Source organism: Somniosus microcephalus, chromosome 3 (genome assembly GCF_052327205.1).
Source record: "Somniosus microcephalus isolate GS21.2 chromosome 3, FLI_Smic_1.0, whole genome shotgun sequence".
NCBI lineage: Eukaryota > Metazoa > Chordata > Chondrichthyes > Squaliformes > Somniosidae > Somniosus > Somniosus microcephalus.
This window is the reverse complement of record NC_140989.1, coordinates 219262821-219287891: the sequence shown is the minus strand read 5'-3', so window position 1 is coordinate 219287891 and position 25071 is coordinate 219262821.

Here is a 25071-nt window from a genome sequence, read left to right as displayed (position 1 = left end):
ATTAATAAATTGATCAAAAATCAGTGAACACATATTTACAACAAAAATATTAACTATTCACCCTTAGTGCCTGTTGTTACGGTGCCTTTGCCTAACCTAGTTCTCCTACGAAGTGTTGGGCCAGTGACTGCAGCAGGGCTGGTGGAAGGCTGCTGAGTGTCCGTGCGGGGGACTTCAGATGGCCTTGCAGAATGCCCTCGACCAGCTCTAGACCTGGAAGGATCAGCAGTAGACTGCACCACCTCAGCATGGGCGGCAGCTGTCTGGGCTGGCTGGATGACAGGCAGCAACAAGGGTGGATTGGCAGTAATGGGAGCAGGAATGCAGTCATCCTGAGAGAGGAGAGCAGGTTCCTGCTCCACTGACCCACTGCCACTCCCCTGGGGCAGCACCTCAGCATCCCTAGCAATCTGTTGAAGCACAGATTGCTGGCCTGCTGCGACACCATGAAAGCCTCAGTCGATGATGGTAGAACCAGCCACGATGGCAACAGTCAGAGCTTGCGTGGCATCAAGCTGAGACTGCATGAGAGCAGTCTGAGATTGGATGCCACCAAGCATAGTCTGCATTACAGCACTAAGAAGGTGCGCCGCTTCTGCCTGTGCTGCAATGGAAGCTGCCAGATCGCCCATCACACGTGGCATCAGGTCTGGGTCACCAAGGTCTCTCTGGGAGTCTACCATCCTTTGCAGACTGGGAGTGATGGGCTCCATGGTGTCCGCACAGCTTTGTGCAATGTTGGAGGCAGAATCCTCTACGTTCGTTATCATTGCCGTGAGGCTCTCGGGCACCCTTGCCATTGTACCTATCACCTCCGTGTGAATGCTCATCACCCTTCTTCTAAATGCCTCCCCATCGAGGTCCTCATCTGAGTCCTGTGCAGCAGAGCTCGCATGCAAACTCGCCCTCCGGGGAGCTGGCTCCCGAGCTGCCCATTCCCCTTGGCCTTGCTGCAACCCGCTCGTCCCCGGTGCCTCGCCGTTTACAGATCCCACTACTATAGTAGTCTCTAAAAACACATAGTGCCAGTATCTGAGCTGGTGCCTGTGGGTGAGACATGCAGTGATGCGGTGTGTTCTTTCTTCTCCTCTTCTCCCGCCTCGCTCTCGGAGACAAGCTGCTCAGGTGCTTGCTGATTATCTGAAAGCATAAAGGCGCAAGTGCCAGGTTAAGCTGTGGGGAGGGGGGCAAGAGGGGAGAAATACATACATACAGCATGATTAGCTGGAAAGGGTAAAATGCTTGTGGGGTGAGGGGGAAGTGGGATGTGAGAAGAAGGAGTAGGGATAAACATACCATTGTTGTTCCCAAGGGGGTCAACATCACCAGTGGCCATCTGCAGCACTTTATTTTCCATTGCAGACAGTGGTTTGGTGTCACCTTGGCCTGCAAGAGAAAGGAATGTGTGTGAGTGAGTGTGGAGCAATGTTTTTGGGTGATGCTTCTGCCATAGTTGAATAGCTGACATTGTATGCAAGGTTTGAGATGTGGGTGTGAGTGTTGGTAGGTGTAGATTGTTGGTGGGTGAGTGCTGGGGGTGTGGTGCTTTGGGCAATATCTGAAGACTGTGGTTCAGATGGTGGTATGCATCAACGATTTCCAAAAAAGAAATGAACAGTGACATCACAGGGCAGCAGGTAGGTGAATGGTGGTGAGTATGAAGAATATTTTTCTCTCTAACTTAGGACAGTAGTTTAAACTAGGAGCGGGAAACTATAACATACTGTATTAAATTTAGAGCTTAACTAGTTAAACTATTTAATATAACTATGAATAATCGTTGAATAAAGAATTTAAGAATTAAATAAATAAAATAAGGCTAGACTAAGATATGGCAGGGCAGGTTGTGTGTCTGGACTGCAGTATGTGGGAGTTTGTGGACAGAGAGACTGTCCCGAACAAACACGTCTGCAGGAGATTTCTCCATCTCGAATCTCTCCGGCTCAGAGTCACTAAGCTGAAAGAGTTTCAGGAGTTAGGCTCTAAATTAAAAAGCAGGACCTCGAGGGTAATAATCTCTGGATTATTGCCTGAGCCACGTGCAAATTGGCATAGAAGCAGGCAGTACAGGAGAATTAACACGTGGCTAAAGGGTTGGTGTGGGAAAGAGGGGTTCCTTTTCATGGGACACTGGCACCAGTTCTGGGACAGGAAGGAGCTGTGCTGATGGGACGGGCTCCACCTGGACCAGGATGGGACCTGTGTCCTAGCAGAAAGGATAAATAGAGAGGTGGCAAAGGCTTTAAACTATTAAGATGGGGGGATGGATCTACAAGAAATGTATGTGGCCTAAATATAAACAAAACAGTAAAAGTGAACATAAGAAAGAATAAAGTAAGGGTGAACATTGATGGCAAGAGAGCAAATAGAGTTATAGAACAGGAGTCTAAAAAGATGGTTAAACATAAAGTGAGAGGAAATCTCACTTAAATTGTCTGTACGGCAATGCACACAGTGTCCGTAATAAAACAGGGGAGCTGGAGGCAATCATGTGTTGGGAGGAACCAGACATAGTAGGGATTACTGAGACATGGCTACAGAAAAATCAGGATTGGGAATTAAACATTGCAGGGTATAACATATTTATATAAGATAGAGAGGGAAAAAGGGGAAGTGAAGTAGCTGTACTTATTAGGGATAACACAATGGCAGTAGAAAAAAGGATATAGATATCAGCAAGTCAAAAATAGAATACATATGGATAGAGATAAAAGATAATAAAGGATCAATTGCAGTAATAGGCAGAGTCTACAGACCACCTAATAGTGGAAGGGAGGTGGAAGAAGGAATATACAGACAAATTAGAGAAATGAGTAAAAAACTTAGAATAATAATCATGGGGGATTTTAGCTACTCTGATATTAATTGGACAGAAGAGGTAGGTAAAGGGGATAAGGGAATTGAGTTCCTACAATGTCTACAGGTCTCCTTTCTAAACGAGTATGTAAAAAGCCCAATAAGGGATGATTCATAGAAACATATAGAAGATAGGAGCAGGAGTAGGCCATTCGGCCCCTTGAGCCTGCTCTGCCATTCAATGAGATCATGGCTGATCATCCAAATTCAATACCCTGTTCCTGCCTTCTCTCCATATCCCTTGATCCCTTTAGCCTTAAGAAATATATCCAACTCCTTCTTGAATATATTTAATGAATTGGCCTCTACTGCCTTCTTTGGTAGAGAATTCCACAGGTTCACCACTCTCTGGGTGAAGAAATTCCTCCTCATCTCTGTCCTAAATGGCTTACCCCTTATCCTTAGACTGTGACCCCTGGTTCTGAACTCCCCGACCAACGGGAAAATCCTTCCAGCATCTAGCCTGTCTAGTCCTGTTAGAATTTTATAAGTTTTGATGAGATCCCCTCTCATTCTTCTAAAGTCCAGCGAGTACAACCACAATCGGCCCAATCTCTCCTCATACGTCATTCCTGCCATCCCAGGAATCAGCCTGGTGAATCTTCGCTGCACTCCTTCCATGGCAAGAAAATCCTTCCTCAGATAAGGCGACCAAAACTGCACACAATACTCAAGATGTGGTCTCACCAAGGCCCTGTACAACTGCAGCAAGACATCCTTGTTCCTGTACTCAAACCCTCTCGCTACAAAGGCCAACATACAATTTGCCTTCTTAACCGCCTGCTGCACCTGAATGCTTACTTTCAGCGACTGGTGCACAAGGACGCCCAGGTCTCGTTGCACTTCCCCTTCTCCCAAACTATTGCCATTCAGATAATAACCTGCCTTCCTGTTTTTGCCACCAAAGTGGATAACCTCACATTTATCCACGTTATATTGCATCTGCCATGCTTCTGCCCAATCACCCAACCTGTCCAAATCATACTGGAGTTTCTCTGCATCCTCCTCACAGCACACACGCCCACCCAGCTTTGTGTTGTCTACAAACTTGGAGATATTACGTCTAGTTCCCTCGTCCAGATCATTAATATATATTGTGAATAGCTGGGGTCCAAGGAACGATCCCTGCGGTACCCCACTAGACACTGCCTGCCATGCAGAAAAAGAGCCGTTTATTCTAACTCCTTGCTTTCTGTCTGCCAACCAGTTCTCTATCCAAGTCAATACCTTGCCCCCAATACATGTGCCTTAATTTTTCATGCTAATCTCTTATGCGGGACCTTATCGAAAGCTTTTTGAAAATCCAAATACACCACATCCACTGGTTCTCCCTTATCTATTTTACCAGTTACATCCTCAAAAAATTCCAGTAGATTAGTCAAGCAGGATTTACCTTTTGTAAATCCATGTTGACTTTGTCTGACCCGGTCACTTCTTTCCAAGTGCTCTGCTATTACATCCTTTATAATGCAAACTCGCATTTTCCCCACCACTGATGTCAGGCTTACCGGTCTGTAATTCTCTGTTTTCACTCTACCAAACTTTTTGAACAGTGGTGTAACATTAGCTACCCGCCAATCCATGGGTACTGTTCCAGAGTCTATCGAATTTTGGAAGATGACCAGCAATGCATCTACTATTTCTAGGGCCACTTCCTTAAGTACCATAGGATGTAGATTATCAGGCCCTGGGGATTTATCGGCACTCAATCCCATCAATTTTCCTAACACCATTTCCCTACAAAGACTGATTTCTATCAGTTCCTCCCTTTCATTAGACCCTATTATCCCCGACATCTTTGGGAGGTTATTTGTGTCCTCCTTTGTGAAGACAGAACCAAAGAATGTATTTAATTGGTCTGCATTTCTTTGTTCCCCATTATGAATTCCCCTGATTCTGACTGCAAGGGACCTACGCTTGACTTCACCAATCTTTTTCTCTTCACATATCTATAAAAGCTTTTACAGTCAGTTTTTATGTTCCGGGCAAGCTTACTCTCATACTCTATTTTCCTCCTCTTAATTAATCCCTTTGTCCTCCTTTGTTGAATTCTGAACTGCTCCCAATCCTCAGGTTTACTGCTTTTTCTGGCCAATTTATATGTCCTCTCCTTGGATCTTATGCTATCCCTAATTTCCCTTGTTAGCCACGGTTGAGTCACCTTTTTTGTTTTATTTTTATGCCTAACTTGGATGAACAAATTCTGTAGTTCATCCATGCAATCTTTGAATGTTTGCCATTGCCCATCCACCGTCAACCCTTTGAGTGACATTCCGCAATCAATCCTAACCAACTCGCACCTCATACCATCGTAGTCTCCTTTATTTAAATTCAGGACCCTAGTCTCTGAGTCAGCTATTTCACTCTCCATCTTAATGAAGAATTCTATCATATTATGATCACTCTGACCCAAGGGACATCGCACAACAAGATTGCTAATTAATCCTTTCTCATTACATAATACCCAGTCTAAGATGGCCTGATCTCTAGTTGGTTCCTCGACATATTGGTCCAGGAAACCATCCCATATACACTCCAGGAATTCCTCCTCCACAGTATTGTTACTAATTTGGTTAGCCCAATCTATATTTAGATCAAAGTCACCCATGATAACTGCTGTGCCCTTATTGCACGCTTCTCTAATTTCCCTTTTAATGCCATCCCCAACCTCCGCATTGTTGTTTGGAGGTCTAAATACCACTCCCACTAACGTTTTCTGCCACTTGGTATTTCTCAGTTCTACCCATACAGATTCCACATCACCAGAGCTAATATCCTTCCTTTCAATTGTGTTAATCCCCTCTTTAACCAGCAATGCTACCCAACCTCCTTTTCCTTTTTGCCTATCTTTCCTGAATATTGAATATCCCTGGATGTTGAGTTCCCAGCCTTGGCCACCCTGGAGCCATGTTTCCGTAATCCCAATTAGATCATATTTGTTTACCTCTATTTGCCCAGCTAATTCATCCACCTTATAACGAATGCTCCTCGTATTAAGACACAAAGGCTTCAGGCTTGTTTTTTTAACGCTCTTAGATCTTTTATAATTATTATTTACTGTGGCCATGTTTGATTTAAACCCTTGATTTCTCTGCCTGCCACTTTTGTTTTTCTCCTTCCTGTCTTTTGCTTTTATCCTTGTGTCCCATTCCTCTGTCTCCCCGCTCAGGTTCCTAACCCCCTGCCATTTTAGTTTAAACCTTCCCCCAGAGCATTAGCAAACACTCCCCCTAGGACATCGGTCCCGGCCCTGCCCAGGTGCAAGCCGTCTGTTTTGTACTGGCTTCACCTCCACCAGAACCGGTTCCAATGTCCCAGGAATTTGAATCCCTCCCCGTTGCACCTTTCCTCTAGCCATGTATTCATCTGAAATATCCTTCTATTTCTACTCTGACTAGCACGTGGCACTGGTAGCAATCCTGAGATTACTATCTTTGTGGTCATATTTTTTAATTTACCTCCTAACTCCCTATATTCAGCTTTTAGGACCTCATCCCGGTTTTTACCTATATCGTTGGTAACTTTATGCACCACGACAACTGGCTGTTCACCCTCCCCTTCCAAAATGTTCTGCAGCCGCTCTGAGACATCCTTGACCCTTGCACCAGGGAGGCAACACACCATCCTGGTGTCTCGTTTGCGGCCGCAGAAATGCCTATCTATTCCCCTTATAATAGAATCCCATATTACTAAAGCTCTCCCCCACTTTTTCCTCCCATCCTGTGCAGCAGAGCCACCCCTGATGCCAGGAAGTTGGCTGCTGCTGCCTTCCCCTGGTAAGCCATCCCCCCATCAGTATCCAAAGCGGTATATCTGTTTGAGAGGTGGATGGCCACAGGGGACCCCTGCACTACCTGCCTGCGCCTACTACTCTGCCTGTTGGTCACCTGTTCCCTTTCTGCCTGTGCCACCTTTACCTGCGGTGTAAGCAACTGATTAAATGTGCTATTCACGACATCCTCAGCATCGCGAATGGTCCAGTATGTATCCAATCGCAGCTCCAGCGCCGCAATGCGGTCTGTCAGTAGCTGCAGCTGGACACACTTCCTGCACACATGGTTGTCAGGGACAGAGGAAGTGTCCCTGAGTTCCCACATAGCACAGGAGGAGCATACCACTGCACCGGGCTGTCCTGCCATGAATTACCATTTAATTAATTCAAATTAAATTAAACAAATCAATCCACCAATTTCACTACAGTTAAATGATATATTTAAGGGCCCTGGTTTACAAACAGTCCCCGCTACACCACAGAGAGCTTAGAAAGTGTAAACCACAGAGTTAAAGTTTAAAAAAAAGAGAAATACTCACCATCCAATCACTTACCTGCTTTCTGGTGACGTCACACTTCGATTACTTATTACTTCTCTCCCTCTCTGAGATTGGTAAACCTACCTGGTCTCAGCCACCTTTTTATATCACCGCTCCTCCAAGATTCCCGCCGCCGCCGCTCTGAGGCCTACCTGCACCTCGGGCTCACCTTTCATACCTCGCCACTGCCGAGATTCCCGCCACCGGTCTGAGGCCTACCTGCGCCTTGGGCTCACCTTTTATACCTCGCCGTCGCCGAGATTCCCGCCACCGCCGCTCTGAGGCCTACCTGCGCCTCGGGCTCACCTTTCGCACCTCGCCACCACCGAGATTGCCGCCGCTCTGAGGCCTACCTGCGCCTCGGGCTCACCTTTTATACCTCGCCGCCACTGAGATTCCTGCCGCCGCTGCTCTGAGGCCTACCTGCGCCTCGGGCTCACCTTTTATACCTCGCCACCGCCAGCGCTGTCACTATTGAATCGAGTTCTGGGGAATGAGCCAGAGCAGCTAAGAGAAGTAAAAGTATGGGAACATCTAGGCAATAGTGACCATAATATAATACACTTTAAGATGATAATAGACAAAAACCAGGTTAGCAGATTGGAGAAAAGCTGATTTTGAGGGGCTGAGAATAGAACTTGGGAAGATAAAATGAGCAACAATATTGGCAAACACCAATGTAGAATGACAATGGGAAACATTTAAAACAGTGTTCAACAGAGTGCAGGAAAAATATATCCCACTAAAAGGAAAGAACAAACTAAACACAAATGAGATGCCATGGATGAATAAAGACAAAAGGAAACAATTGAGGGTAAGGAAAGAGGCATACATTAAGTACATAGACAGCAGGGGAGTGCATAATAAGAGAGAATATGAAGGGATTAGGAGAGAAGTCAAAAAAACAATTCGGAAGCCAAAGAGGAACATTAAACAAAATAGTAAAACATTTTGCAGGCACATCAATAAAAAAAGAAAGGTTGGGATGGAAATAGGGCCATTAAGGGATAGACAGGACAATACCACAGGTAACGATAGGGAGATGGCAGAAATATTAAATCATTATTTTGCTTCAGTATTTACCAGGGAGATAGAACAGGTGGACATGACATTGGATAATGAGATAAGTGCATTTAAAATTAAAAAGGGGATATATTAAATAAGCTAATCAAACTCAAAGAGGATTGATTGCATCCAGGCATTTTAAAAGAATCTAGGGAAGAGATGGCAGAGGCATTACTACACATATTTAATATTTCATTAGAAAAAGGTGTAGTGCCAGAGGACTGGTGGACAGCTAACGTAATATCGATATTTAAGAAGGGGGATACAACATGTCCAGGGAATTATAGACCAGTCAACTTAACATTGGTGGTAGGAAAAATAATGGAATCCCTACTAAAGGAGAGAATAGAAGAACATCTAGAAATGAAAAGTTTAGTAATGAATAGTCAGCATGGATATCAAAAGGGAAAATCTTGCTTGGCCAACCTCATTGAATTTTTTGAAGAGGCAACAGAGAAAGTAGACAATGGTAATGCCGTAGATATAACTTAGCTAGATTTTCAAAAGGCCTTCAATAAGGTACCCCATAATGGACTAATGAATTAGGTCAGAGAATGTGGAGTCAGGTACAAGTAGCAGACTAGATTGCTACTTAACTTGTCCCATTACCTTTTGCCTTACACTATCACCCCTTTTGTCATTCAGTCTCTCCTGCCTTCCATCCCATCACAGACCTTCCCTTTGTTCTTTCCTCCCCTCCTCCCTGCTCCTGCTTAAAAATCTCTCCTCCCCTAACCTTTTCCAGTTCTGATGAAGGGTTCGACCCGCAACATTGACTCTGTTTCTCCTCTCTTCGATGCTGCCTGACCTGCTGAGTGTATCCAGCATTTTCTTTTGTTGTTTCAGATTTCCAGCATCTGCAGTATTTTGCTATTGTGTTAGAATGGATTGCTAGCTGGCTTCAAGACAGAAAACAGAGAGTGCGAGTAAAGGGTAACTTTTCACAGTGGCAGAAGGTGGGCAGTGGTGTTCCACAAGGATCAGTGCTGGGACCACTGCTGTTCACAATTTACATTAACGATTTAGACTTTGAAATCAAAAGCACAATTTCAAAATTTGCGGATGATACCAAATTGAGGGGGATAGTCAATACTGAGGACAACTGGAACAAATTACAGGAGGACTTTAATAAACTTGCAAAATGGGCAAATAATTGGCAAATGAAGTTCAACACAGATAAATGTGAGGTATTACATTTTGGTAGGAAAAATATGGAGGTCACTTATAACTTGGAGGGTGCGAGTCTAGGTGGGGTAGAGGAACAAAGGAACTATGCAAATCACTAAAAGTTGCGACACATGTTAGCAAGGCCATAAAAAAAGGAAGCCAAGCACTCAAGTTTATTTCTGGTGGGACAGAATTGAAAAGTAGGGGTGTTATGATAGACCTGTATCGAACCTTGGTTAGACCACACTTAGAGTACTGCATGCAGTTCTGGTCGCCATATAATAAAAAGGATATAGAGGCACTGAAGAGGGTGCAGAGAAGATTTACCAGGATAATGCCAGAAATGCGAGGGTATACATATCAGGAAAGGATGAACAGGCTGTGTTCTCTTAAAAAGAGAAGGCTGAGGGGTGACCTAATAGAGGTCTTTAAAATTATGAAAGGTTTTGATAGAGTGGATACAGAGAGACTGTTTCCACTTGTGGGGAAGAGCATAACAAGAGGCCATCAATATAAGATAGTCACCAAGAAATCCAATAGGGAATTCACAAAGAAACTTCTTTACCCAAAGAGTGGTGAGAATGTGGAACTCACTACCACAGAGTGTGGTTGAAGCGAATAGTGTAGATGCATTTAAGGGGAGGCTGGACAAGCATATGATAGAGAAGGAAATAGAGGGTTATGCTGATAGATATAGATGAGGAAAGATGGGAGGAGGCTCGAGTGGAGCATAAACCCCGGGATGGACTGGTTGGGCCGAATGGCCTGTTTATGTGCTGTATATCCTATGTAATCCTATGTATCATTTGTTGAAGCATTCACTCACCCTGACCGCCTGAGTGAGGTCGTTAAATTTCTTCCTGCACTGTGTGTGGGTCCTGGGGACCACAGTGCTACAGGAGACGTGCTGTGCTACCTCCCTCCACATGGTGCGGAAGACTTGTGGCGAGGGCCTCCTACCACTTGCTGTGTAGAGCACCGTCCTCTGTCACTCCACAGCAAACACCAACGCCTCTAATGCTTGATCGCAGAATCTGTGGGCTCTCTCGCTGGGGCGTGGATCTGCCATGAGTACAGCTGCTTCAGTCCTCCGGCTCCTTCTCCTTGACTTGCTGCTGCTTGCTGAGGCAGCTGCACAGCCAGCAATGCTGAGAACGAGATGCTGCAGCATGAATGAACCTCCCCTTTAAGAACTGCAAAAACCTGTGGCAATCCTGATGTGTGATTAGACTGCACCAGATATTGGTCCAGCCTTTGAGCGTAGCATCAATGAGCTTGGCCTTTAAGACTTGAATTAGTGCTCCAATCATTTCTTTGAGCAGTGAGCAGGAATTTTGTGTGCAGTCTAAAGCATTAGCGTCTAGCGCTAATTCTCCAACTTTTCTAATGATACTGCCCATTCCTGGGCTATAATGAATTTCTAGCCCAATATACACCAAAATAAACCAATCACATTTGTGCATTCTCTTAGTGTCTGCCTTCTGTGTGCATTGGCCCCTCCTCGTGCTCCAACAACGTGCTTCCCCAGTGGCTGCAGCATGGGTGGTGCAAGGCTGCTGACTTTCAGTGCAAGACTCTGCAGTATGGGTGGTGGAAGGCTGCTGACTTTCAGTGGAAGACTCTGCAGTATGGGTGGTGCAAGGCTGCTGACTTTCAGTGGAAGGCTCTGCAGTATGGGTGGTGCAAGGCTGCTGACTTTCAGTGGAAGACTCTGCAGTATGGGTGGTGCAAGGCTGCTGACTTTCAGTGGAAGACTCTGCAGTATGGGTGGTGCAAGGCTGCTGACTTTCAGTGGAAGACTCTGCAGTATGGGTGGTGCAAGGCTGCTGACTTTCAGTGGAAGACTCTGCAGATGGCCTTGGAGAGCAACCTCAACCAGCTCTGGGCCGGGAAGGCCCAGCTTCAGGCTGCACCATTTCGGTCTGGGCGGTAGCAGTCTGGGCTGGCTGGCTGACAGGCAACAACAAGGTCACTGGCAGAGTTGCAGGGGTGGGAGCAGGAACGCTCTCATCCTGAGAGAGGACAGCAGGTTCGTGCTCTATGGAGCCACTGCCACTCCCCTGGGGCGGCACCTCGGCAAACTTACTGATCTGTTGGAGAACAGATTGATGAACTGCTGTGATGCCCTGGAAACCCCTTTGAATAGTGGTATTTGTAGTGTATATACCTTTAAGGGGAGAACTACTTTTTACAGCTCCTGTATACTGTAGTACCGGCAGTGACCACACCTGTATATAAACCCCGAGTAGGGATCTGTACTGTTAGTTTTAGAGCAACCCTCATCCAGTAAACACCTGTTGATTGTTCCTCTGCAGTCTCTGTCTATTTATTGAAGGACCCCATACATCAAGATTCACGGATTTAACATTGGAGATGAGTCGATTCGAACCTACCTGCAACTCTGCAGAAGAAGGCCGATTCCAGGGGCACGGGCGTCGACCATCCGGCGGAGACTCCAGCGAGACGGGCTGGCAGCAGGTACGGCGCAGACCCTTCCCGGACGGCGGCGGCTGGAGCCGACCGACGGCACAGGGGAAGGCCGAGCAGCGTCGACGGGGTGAGAGAGAGGGTAAAGCGCACAGGGCGCAGCCGGGATTGAAGACCGAGCGGCGTCGACGGAAAAAAAAAGAGAGAGAGGGTAGAGTGCATGAGGCGCAGCCGGGGTTCAGGACCGAGCGGCGTCAACGAGAGAGGCGCGCAGGAAAACGCGCAGAGCGCGGCCGGTGTTCAAGGGCTGAGCAGCGTCCATGGGGGAAGAAAGGAAAGCGCGGGAGACGCCATTTGAGCCACAGCGGAGAAGAAGGGAGAGCGCGGGAGATGCCATTTTTAGCCAGTCTAACCACACCCAGGGATGCCGAAGAGTGGCAGTGTCGCAGCGTTCGACAATGAAGTCGAAGATTGGGCGACATATGTAGAACGCATAGAAGTGTACTGCAAGGCGAATGAAGTGCCAGATGCCAGGAAAGCACTGGTATTGTTGAATTCCATGGGTGCAAAAACATATGGCTTACTGCGAAACCTAATAACCCCAGAGAAGCCAGTGGAAAAGGATTTTGAAAGCATAGTGGCAATCCTACAGGACCACTTAAACCCCACACTGCTGCTGATAGCAGAAAGACTGCCAGTTTGGAACGGGACTAGCAGATACTTTAAGGGGCAAGTTTGTGTGTGGGCTTCAAAGTGAAGGAACCCAGAAACGGCTTCTATCAGAAAAGGATCTTACGCTGGACTAGGCTTTCAGCATGGCAGTATCACACGAAGCAGCTGCACGGGGTGCTGCAGAGATACAACGGAGACCGCAAGAATATGGCACAAATGAAATGTCATATGGAGCAGTGAAGTGTTATCGCTGCGGCAGAACAACACACGACCATAAGGATTGTTGGTTCAAGGACTAAGTGTGCAGACAGTGTGGAAAAGTAGGACACATAGCAAGAGTCTGCAGGTCGGGAAAGAAAACCAGCAGCAAGAAATCTCCACAGGAGAAGTAAAAGAAGGTACATAAGGTGACGGAGAGTAGTTCAGACGAACAGAAAAGTGATACAGACTCCGGAAGCAAGGAGCTGGGTTGTCTGAAACTACATAATGTAATCAAAATGGAGGATCACCAAACTATCTGGGTCACGCTCAAGATAGACGGAGTCCAAGTGAAAATGGAATTGGACACAGGATCAGCCCTAACAGTCATAAACCGAAGGGACTACAAGCAGCTATTCTCACATATACCCTTGGGAGATACAGAGATTGTCTTGAAGATGTAGACGGGGCAAAAAGTCTACCCCAAAGGAAAAATAAGGGTGAACGTTATATATAACGGCAAGGAAACACCAAAAATGGACCTATATGTATTGCCAGATGGAGGACCACCACTACTAGGACGTGAATGGATTACACATCCGCCCCGTATCATCCAGCCACGAATGGATTGGCTGAGAGGTTCATACAAACCTTTAAAAAGGCATAAGGGCCAAGTGCAATGACGACATTCCACTGCAGCATAAGGTGGACAATTTCCTGTTAGCCTACAGAAATGCGACACATGCAGTCACCAACCAGACCCCGGCCATGATGTTCTTTAACCGAAGGTTGAGATCTCGTCTGGATTTGCTCAGACCAAATGTACGAAGAGATGTTGAGAATAAGCAATTCCAGCACATCAATGAGAAGCCGACAAGGAGCTTCAATGTAGGGCAACCAGTCTTGGCCCGCGACTACCGAACAGAGAAATGGCAACCAGGAATGCTATGCACATGGCAGGGGCCACTAATGTACACAGTGGATGTTGGGGAGAACATTGTGAGACGCCATGTTGACCAGATCCTAGAGTCACAGGAACGAGTCAACCCCATGTCTCGCGTACCTGGTGATGAACCCGACATACAGGTAGCATCTACCCCAGAAACAGTAGCATCGGAAGCTGATGAACCAACCGACGACAGGGGGCCAGAACTAACAGTTTTGGTCGCCTTATCTGAGGAAGGATGTTCTTGCCATGGAAGGAGTTCAGTGAAGATTCACCAGGCTGATACCTGGGATGGCAGGAATGATGCATGAGGAGAGATTGGGTCGATTGGGCTTGTACTCGCTGGAGTTTAGAAGAATGAGAGGGGATCTCAATGAAACTTATAAAATTCTGACAGGACTGGACAGACTAGATGCAGGAAGGATGTTACCGCTGGTCGGGGAGTCCAGACCCAGGGGTCACAGTCTAAGGATAAGGGGTAAGCCATTTAGGACAGAAATCAGGAGGAATTTCTTCACCCAGAGAGTGGTGAACCTGTGGAATTCTCTACCACAGAAGGCAGTAGAGGTCAGTACATTAAATATATTCAAGAAGGAGTTGGATATATTTCTTAAGGCTAAAGGGATCAAGGGGTACGGGGAGAAAGCAGGGACCAGGTACTGAATTTGGATGATCAGCCATGATCGCATTGAATGGCGGAGTAGGCTCGAGGGGCCAAATGGCCTACTCCTGCTCCTATCTTCTATGTTTCTATGTTTCTAGGTCCTGGCCAATATTTATCCCTCAATCAACATAAAAAAAACAGATTATCTGGTCATTATCACATTGCTGTTTGTATGAGCTTGCTGTACGCAAATTGGCTGCCATTTTTCCTACATTACAACAGTGACTACGGGCTCGATTTTTATAGAGGAGATGGGTTGGAGTCAGGTTGCGAGGTGGGCAGTTTCCAGAGCCGCTTCCGGCGGGATCAGCTGCTGACGTCCAATATTGATTCAATGAGCTTGTTGATTTCAATGAGGCGCGCTGGCCGGTCCAATGAGTGTGATCGGGTCGGCTGGCCGCCTCTGATGATGTCATCATAGCAGCCGCTTTTAAAGCTGCCATTCAACTTAAGCCTTTCTCTTCTGGATTCTGAGACTCATTGAGATTAATCTATCTACAATGACTTCTTCGAGAGTCAAGACAGCTCCTCGATTTAATGATGACTCCCTCCATGCTCTTGTGGATGCTGTCAGAGGGCGCAGGGAGATTCTCTTCCCTCCTGATGGCTGGAGGAAGATTCCTCAGCAGACCAAGGCAGCCTGGCTGCACATTGCTGAGGAGGTCAGCACAAGGTCCATATATGCACTTTCATGGATCCAATGCCGAAAAAGGTTTAATGATCTTGTGCGAACATCAAAAGTGAGTATCCCATCACACTTGCCTTCATTCTGCTTCCCTTCTCTTCTCATCACCAGCACTCTGCATTATAAGCCTCCTCCTCCACATACCACCTTATCATTACTTCCCTTGCACCCTTACCTATCCATCTCTGTCTCTGCACTGAATCACTTCAGCATCCTGTCTATGCACCCCTTAGACTCGCTCTCACTGTCATGCAGTGACAACAACTAACAACACTCATGGAGCTAGCTTCCTCTTGACACCTTAACCCACCTTCGTCTCCTTCAAAGATTCCATTCTTCACACTCACTCCATCACTGTGGTTGAAACTCCGCTTGTGTCCCTCCTTGCAGGAAAAGATAGCCCACAATAAGAGGGAGAGAACACTGACTGGAGGAGGAACACCTACCCTAGAAACATTGACCAGTGCTGAGGAGGCTGCATACGAGACTGTTGGAGGTGGTGAGGGTCTGGAATTGGGTGATGGAGAGACAGGCACACTAGAGGAAGCTGGTGACATAATAGAGTCTCATCCCTCTCAGACTGCAGTGCCATATGATGTTCATACAGAATCGCGTTATAGCATCTGCTCAAAAGGATGTGTCTGCGACATCAATATCAAAAGTCTAAATCATGCCTTTACTCTCCCACAGGACCATAGAGCACCCTGCTCCCCACGATCCAGGATGATGAGCCGGACAACTCCTCAGAGGAACCTGAAGCCTCTGAGGGAGCAGTGTCACCAGGACTCAGCGCACCCAGCACTAGCACAGCAATGCACACCTCGGGGGGGGGGGGGCCCTCGCGAGTTAGAGTAGTGTTGCCACCTGGTCTATCACAGCGCACAAGTGAGCATCAGCAGATGGTGGAGACAGTGACTGCAGTGGCGAGTCCTCAGCGGTAGTCACAGCTATCTTCTAGCTCTGCTGAGCTGCATGCAGACGCTGTGCCTCTGGGGCCATACAGAAAAAGAGCATCTCAGGAAATACAGGAAGAAGTACAGGAGTCTCTGGAAGGGTTTGCCTCCAGGGTTAGTGCGATTGTGGATAGAATGGTGGAGTCCATCTTTAACATCAGCATTGCCGTGGTGGAGGCAATGCCGCATGAACGCACCACCGTGGATAGGATGGCAACCACCATGGATATGATGGCAAACTCCAAGGATAGGATAGCAACCTCCATGGAAAGGCTGGCTATTTCCGTGGAAAGGATGGCTACCGCCATGGAGGAAATAAGTCACCAGATTCAGGAAAATATTGTGACTGTTCAAAATAGCAAGTCATCTCTGGAGGAGCCACGGTTGCTATTGAGCAGAGAGACCAGAGCTTCATGGATGTCCTGGTGATGAGGACTGCCAGTGCAGATACAGGTCCTCATGGTCCCCCTGATGTGCAGCAAGGTGCTCTCTAGCCACTTGCCAGCACTGAGGTGTGGCTGACCCATGAGGAGGATGTTTTTGGCAGGACACAAGGAAGTGTGGGCTCCTCTCAAAGCGCTCACATGACTATGCCACTGGGGAGCCTTCAGTCAGAGATCCACTTTGCGGAGACAGCTGAGATGGCCGTTTCAGGCCCTGAACAGCCGCAGGAAGAGTAGACTGTTGAAGAGCCCTCCCAAGCTCCCAAACCCAGAGGACACCCGCCAAAGGTTTCTAAGCAGGCACAGCATCCTAGCCAGCAAGTTGGCTCTACATCTGCTGAAGCTATAGGGGAAGCACCATGTAGAATCATGCATAAGAGAAAGATTAAGCACGATAATGGGAAGCCACTATCAAAATAGGATTAGCAAGGCAATTAACAAATTGTTCACTACCTTAACTATCTGTCCCATTGGTTCCAGTTGGGTCAATTTGGGAGCGGCGAAACAGGCACTCACGAAATTCGAGTGGTGGTGGTGGAATGAAGGCGGGTTGGGTGTCTGAAGCCATTTATTCCGATGTCCGCTACAGACCCACCTCCAAACACCTTCCGCAGGGCTATTAAAATCGAGCCCAATGTTTCAGGTTGATGACTGTTCGTCAGAACTGGAAAAAGTTAGAGAAGTAAAAGATATTTAAGCAAGTGTGGGGCAGAGAAAGGGGGGCGGAGAGGAAAGAACAAAATGAAAGGTCTGTGATAGGTTGGAAGACAGGAGAGATTGAAAGATAAAAGGGATGAAGGTGCAAGGCAAAAGGAGATGGTAATGGGACAAGTTAAGAAACAAAAGATGATTCTAGATGAGGTGTAAATGACAATGGCAAAATCATCAACAGCTGCCATGTGAGAGAGAAAAGAAAACATAGAAGCCGAGGTTATAGTCGGAAATTGTTGAACTCGATGTTGATGAGGTGCTGTTCCTCGAGCTTACATTGGAACAGTGTAAGGGGCCGAGGACAGAGAGGTCCGAATGGGAGTGGAGCGGAGAATTAAAGTGACAGGTAACCAGAAGCTCGGGGTCACGCTTACAAACTGAACGGAGGTGTTCGGCAAAGCAGTCACCCAATCTGCGTTTGGTCTCCCCAATGTAGAGGAGATCACATCTTGAGCAGCGAATACAGTATACTAAATTGCAAGAAGTAGAAGTAAATCACTGTTTCACCTGGAAGGAATGTTTGAGGCCCTGTTCAGTGGGAAGGGAGGAGGTGAAAGGGTAGGTGTTGCATGTCCTGCGCTTGCACGGTAAGTTGCCGGGCAAAAGGGAAGGGGTGTTGGGGGTGATAGGGAAGTGGACCAGGGTGTTGCGGAGGGAGTGGTCCCTTCGGAATGCTGAAAGTGCTTGGTTTGCTTTTTTTATAGCCTGTTAACTTGTGTCGCTTCTTTTAGTGATTTGTGTATTTGTACTCCGAGATCCCTTTGCTCTTCTACCCCACCCAGACTTGCACCCCCCAAGTAATACGTGACCTCCCTATTCTTCCTACCAAAATGTAATACCTCACATTTATCTGTGTTGAAATTCATTTGCCAATTATATGCCCATTCTGCAAGTTTATTAATGTCTTCCTGTAATTTGTTCCAGTCCTCCTCAGCATTGACTATCCCCCCAATTTGGTGTCATCCGCAAATTCAGAAATTGTGTTTTTGATTCCAACGTCTAAATCATTAATATAAATTGTGAACAACAGAGGTCCCTGCACTGATCCTTGTGGAACACCACTTCCCACCTTCTGCCACTCTGAATAGCTACCCTTTACCCCTACTCTCTGCTTTCTGTCTTGAAGCCAGCTTGCTATCCAATCTGCTACTTGTCCCCTGACTCCGCATTCCCTGACCATGTTCATTAGTCTATTATGTGGTACCTTACCGAAGGCCTTTTGAAAATCTAGATAAATTACATCTAGTACATTACACTTGTCTACTCTCTCTGTTACCTCTTCAAAAAATTCAGTGAGGTTGATCAAGCAAGACTTTCCTTTTTGAAATCTTGCTGACTATTCATTATTATATTTTTGGTTTCTAGATACTCTTCTATTTTCTCCTTTAGTAGGGATTCCATTATCTTTCCTACCACCGATGTTAAGCTGACTGGTCTATAGTTTCCTGGACATATTCTATCTCCCTTCTTAAATATCGGTATTACGTTAGCTGCCCACCAGTCCACTGGCACTACACCTTGTTCTAACAAATTATTAAATATGTGTAGTAATGTCGCTGCTATCTCGTCCCTAGATTATTTTAAAATGCGCAGATGTAATCCATCCGGACCAGGGGTTTTATCCTCTTTGAGTTTGATTCGTTTATTTAATATTTCTCCGGTTTTTATTTTAATTGCAGTTATCTCATTACTAATCTCATCATCCGATGTCATTTCCACCTGTTCTATCTCCCTGGTAAATTCTGAAACAAAATAATGATTTAATATTTCTGCCATCTCTCTATCACTACCTGTGGTATTATTTTGTCCATCCCTTAGTGGTCCTATTCCCATCCCGACCTTCCTTTTTTATTTATGTGCCTGTAAAATATTTTACTATTTTGTTTTATGTTCCCTGATAATTTAATTTCATAGCTTCTCTTTGCCTTCCTAATTATTTTTTGACTTCTTGCCTAATTTCTTCGTATTCTCGCTTATCATGCTCTCCCCTGCTGTTCATACACTTAATGTATGCCTCTTTCCTTACCCTCAATTTTTCACTTATGGCTTTATTCATCCATGGTATCGCATTAGAGTTTAGCTTGTTCATGTTTCTTAACAGAATATATTTTTGCTGGACTCTGTTGAACACCATTTTAAATGTTTCCCATTGCTATTCTATGTCATTGTTTGCCAATATTGTTGTCCATTTTATTTTCCCAAGTTTGATTCTCAGCCCCTCAAAATCAGCTTTTCTCCAATCTATTACTTTGGTCTCCTTTATACTTATGACCTTCTCAATTAGTATCTTAAAACATACTATATTATGGTCACTGTTGCCTAGATGTTCCCCAACTATTACTTCTCTTATCTGCTCTGGTTCATTCCCCATTATTAGACCCAGTAGCGAATCCTCCCTTGTTGGGCATTTTACATATTGAGTTAAAAAGGAGTCCTATACACATTGTAGAAACTCTATTCCCTGGTCCCCTTTACCTACCTCTTCTGTCCAATCAATATCAAGGTAGTTGAAATCCCCCCCGATTATTATTCTATGTTTTTTACTAATTTCCCTAATTTGTCTGCATATTTCTTCCTCCACCTCCCTTCCACTATTAGGTGGTCTGTAAACTAGCCCTATTAGTGTGTTTGTGACTTTATTATCTTTAATCTCTATCCACATGGATTCTATTTTTGTCTTGCTGATAGCTGCATCATTTTTTTCTACTGTCATTATGTTATCCCTAATAAGAACAGCTACTCCGCCTCCACTTTCATAAAATCATAGGATCATGGAATGGTTACAGCATGGAAGAAGGCCATTCGGCCTGTCAAGCCCGTGCCGGCTCTCTGCGAGAGCACCTCAGCTAGTCCCACTCGCCCGCCCTTTCCCTGTAGCCCTGCAATGTTTTTTCTTTCAGGTACTTATCCAATTCCCTTTTGAAAGCTGTGATTGAGTCTGCCTCCACCATCCTTTCAGGCAGTGCATTCCAGATCCTAACCACTCGCTGCGTAAAAAAGTTTTTTCTTATTTCACCTTTGGTTCTTTTGTCAATCACCATAAATCTGTGTCCTCTGGTTCCCTACCCTTCCACCAATGGGAACAGTTTCTCTCTGTCTACTCTGTCCAGACCCCTCATGATTTTGAACACCTCTATCATATCTCCTCTTAATCTTCTCTGCTCTAAGGAGAACAACCCCAGCTTCTCCAGTCTATTCACGTAAGAAGTCTCTCATCCCTGGAATCATTCCCGTAAATCTTTTCTACACCCTCTCTAAGGCCCTCACATCCTTCCTGAAGTGCGGTACCCAGAATTGGACACAATACTCCAGTTGAGGCCGATCCAGTGTTTTATACAGGTTCGTCATAATTTCCATGCTTTTGTACTCTATACCTCTATTCATGAAGCTCAGGATCCCATAAGCTTTTTTAACTGCTTTCTCAACCTGCCCTGCTAACTTCAACTATTTGTGCACATATACCCCTAGCTCTCTCTGTTCATGCACCCCCTTTAGGATAGTACCCTTTAGTTTATATTTCCGCTCCTCATTCTTTCTACCCTCTCTATCTTTTCTAAATAGGTTATACCCTGCAATGTTTAATTCCCAGTCCTGATTTTTCTGTAGCCATGTCTCAGTAATCTCTGCTATGTCTGGTTCCTCGTAACACATGATTGCCTCCAGCTCTTCTGTTTTATTAAGGACATTGTGTGCATTGCTGTACAAAGAGTTCAACTCATTTTTAATAGAAGTTCCTCTCATTTTATTTTTAACCATCTTTTTGAACTCCTGTTTTACAACTCTATTTATTCCCTGGCCATTAATGTCCTCCCTTACTTTATTCTTTCCTATGCTCTCTTTTCCTGTTTTGTTTATATTTAGGCTGGTTTCATTTCTTGAAGATCCCTCCCCTTTCTTACGAGTAAAAAGCCTCTGCCACCTCCCTATTTACACTTTCCACTAGGACACAGGTCTCATCCCGGTTCAGGTGGAGTAGTCCCATCGGTACAGCTCCTTCCTGTTGTAGTGTATGTACCCGTCTACCTTTAAGGGAACTATTGAATGCAACCGTTCACCTTTAAGAGAACTACTTTAGGTGTGGCACTATTTGTTTGGCTTCTGTATACTGTAATACCGATAGTGACCACACCAGTATATAAGTGTTGTGGCAGGGTTGCTGGGGCAGATTCGCCCGGACCTTTGAATAGTAAAGACCTGTTTGTTTGTTACTTCTGAAGTCTGTGTATTTATTAACTGCACAACCCACAGACTTTACAGTAGCGACGAGTCCGATCGTACCCTGCGGCAAGACTACCAAAGCAACGAAGAGCGTCGAAGAGAGGCAACCGCCCTCGTCATGCTGCTGAAAGAAAACACGAGGCTGCAGCAGGAGGAAGGAGGAAGACTTTAGCAATAAAAGCTTCCATCTGCAACAGGCACTGACTACCCTTCTACCACGGTGCGGAGTGAGCCGATCAGCTGGAAACAAGGCGGCCGCGGAGACTGTGAGTAGGGGAAGGTGTAGAGAATATCCGGAGGATAAGGGCTGTGCACTCGACCACGGTCGAGGGGGAACAGAGCCGGTCAGAAAGTCGGGTCCAACGGCGTCGTGAGACAGTCGGACCTCGATCGGCGGGAAAACCGGGCAGCGACCGCAGCCACGAAGCGCTGAGACTGTGAGTAGGTGCGGGAAGAGAAACCCAGCCGCAGCTGGGGAGGGAAACACCGGTCTGCGAGAGGGCTGGGAGGCGAACAGGAACCGTGCGGGTGGGAGAGAGAGACAGAGCCGAGCAAGGGGAGAGAGACTGCGCGAGAGCCAGTCCAGCGGCTGAGCTGTCCTCCACCAGCGGGGTACCCAGAGCCGGTAGAACCGAACGTGCGGGAGAGGGAGAGACAGAGCCGAGCAAGGGGAGAGAGACTGTGCGAGAGCCAGTCCAGCGGCTGAACTGTTCTCCACCAATGGGGTACCCAGGGCCGGTAGCACCGAACGTGCGGGTGAGAGAGCGACAGAGCCGGGTACGGAGAGAAAGACTGCGCGAGAGCCAGTCCAGCGGCTGAACTGTCCTCCGTTAACGGGGTGTACCCAGCGCTGGTAGAGCCGTGCGGGCGGGAGGAAAAGACATAGCCGAGTAAGGGGAGCTGTGCGGAAGCCAGCCAGCGGCTGAACCTGTCCGCTGTGGGGGAAGCGTACCCCTTCCACCGGGAAGAAACGCGGGAAGCCGCCATTAGGCGGAGAAGACGCCAGAAGCGGGAAACCGCCATTGAAGTGGGCGGGGCGAGAAAGGAAGAGTGGGAAACCGCCAATTTCGCGGGAAAACCGCCATCTTAGAAACAAACAAATAAACAAGAATACTTAAAGAAATACTGGTGCTGCTCCCAAGGGAAGAAAGATGCCTAAGCGAGGGAATATTAACGACTTTAATTCTGAAATAGAAGACTGGGCCACGTACGTGGAACGCATAGAGATCTATTGCGAAGCCAACAAAATAGAGGAAGACGACAAGGCGATAACATTGCTAAACTCGATGGGGGCAAAAACATACGGGCTCTTGAAGCATCTAATAGCACCAAATAAACCAGCGGATCAGACATTCGAAGAGATTGTGGCTGTGCTGAAGGACCACTTGAACCCCACACCGTTGATGCTGGCTGAACGATTCAAATTCTACGCAAGAACGCAGAGGAAAGACGAAAGCAATGCGGAATACTTGGTTGAACTGCGTAGGCTAGCGAAATACTGCCAGTTCGGAGGGAATCTGACAGAAGCGCTGCGGGACAAGTTCGTATGCGAATTGTCCAAAGAAGGGACGCAGAAGCGACTACTGGAAGAGAACGACCTCACACTGGACAGGGCTGTCCTTATAGCTGCATCGCATGAAGCCGCAGTGAAAGGAATGGCGGAAATGCAACTAAAGGCGGCGGCACTCGGGGTGGACCAAATTACTTCAAGCACAACAAAATGCTACCGTTGTGGGAAGGCAACGCATGATCAGAATCAATGCTGGTTTAAGAACCAAGAGTGTAGGAAATGTGGCAAACTGGGTCACATCGCGAAGGTATGCCGGTCCGGGAAAAAGACCAACAATCAAAGGAAGCCACCACAAGAAAAGTACAACAAGGTACACAAGGTGGCTGAGAAGAGTTCAGACGAACAGAATTCAGACTCAGACCCAAACAACCAGGAGCTGGGTAGTCTGAGAATCCACAATGTGGGTAAAGAAATGGTTCTACAGACCATCTGGGTCATACTAAAAATAGCTGGAGTCCAAGTAAGAATGGAGCTGGACACTGGATCAGCTCTATCAGTCATCAACCGAAGGGACTACCACCGGCTATTCTCTCACATACCTTTAAGAAATACCAAGTTCGTATTACAGACATACACGGGGCATAACGTATACCCCGTGGGGAAAATAAGAGTCAAGGTGAGGGATAGGGGTAAAGAACACCCAAGAATGAACTTGTACGTATCACCTGAGGGAGGACCACCACTTCTAGGACGGGAGTGGATTAAGAAAATAGACATGGAAGGGCATTACCTAAAAGCCATAATGAGGGAGGACTCGGTGCAAGCTATTAGCTCAGATTCTGAAATGGATGATGATAAGACCAATTTGAATATGGAAGACAAGGCAAAAAGGGACTTGCCGACGATGGGGAAGAAAACGAAGACATGCAGAAGGACTTATGTTACCAAGAAGAATAAAGCTGCAGAGCAGAACTCCAGGTTGACAGAGAATTCTGAGCCTGTTCAAGCAAAGGATTCATCCACGACGGAAGAACACCGAGTTCGGACTCAAACTTATGTCAAAGTACGACAACAATTAGAACAGTTGAGTGACCGTCTCGTACAAGAGATGAAAAATATGGAAAAGTTCTGGGACACCGAATGGGAGAACCTGGAAAGACAACAGAGACAGCTATCTCAAGCAGAGAGCGACCATAGAGCCATCGTGGCCAAATACCAATCACATTCCCCTGATGCTGTTCAGGAACTAGAATATTTACAGAACGAACCAAAGGAAGAGGAATCTTCAGGAAGCCAGGATTTTATCCCAGTTCTTCTCTACGACTCCTTACAAGCAGAGTGTGAGAAGTTGAAAGAACAGTATGAACAGGCTCAGGCTACAATTCTGGAGGGGGTTAACTCGGCAACCTCCGAAAAGCTAGTTTCAGTAGAAGCATATGAACAACTAAAGGTTGAACATGAGCACGAAGTCCAAAGGCTGCAGGAAATTCTTGATGAGCTCAAGGCCAAGACAGACTCATCGGTAGAAGTTCCATCCATAGATGAGAAATTAGAGGGGAAAAACATGGCAGAGCATGAAAGACAGGATGTCCAAGAACTCATAAAAACATTGAAGGACACCCAAGACAAATATGAGGCGGCAATGACCGAGGTTCAACAACTTGAAGAACAGATTCAACTGGGAATCCTTTCAGTGGAAGAAAAGGAAACTGTAAGAAACTCAGAGACTGTAAGAATGGTCCCTGAACATGAACTAGAGAGCATCAGGGCGCAACGTTTCTGAGCGCTGAAAGCCAAAGTTCAAGAGGAACAGAAGGTGGAAGTATTGGAGGAAAAGGTGGATGAAATGGAGAAGACTCTGATCCACCGTGTTCCCAGGGAACAGTTAACGGTCAGCCAACTCCTTCATATGCTGAAGGACAAGACTCTGCAAGGGGAACAATCTGAACACGAGCTTCAATCTTCAGGGGGAACGAGTTCGGAGCTCTCAAAAGTCACGGAGATAGCTGAGGTGGCAACACAAATTGTACAAGGATGCCAAAAGTACGTTGAATCACGTCAAGGTGAACAGAAGAATGTGGAAACCGTTACTTCAGTAGAAGGATTAAATAGCCTGATAACGCAATTCCCGATGGAAGGGAAGGTATTGAACTCACAAATGAGGTCCGTCGTGAAGGAATGGCAGATAACCCAGGAAGAGCGGGATGAATATGAATGCATGAAGAAGTCTTTTCAAGAAAGATGT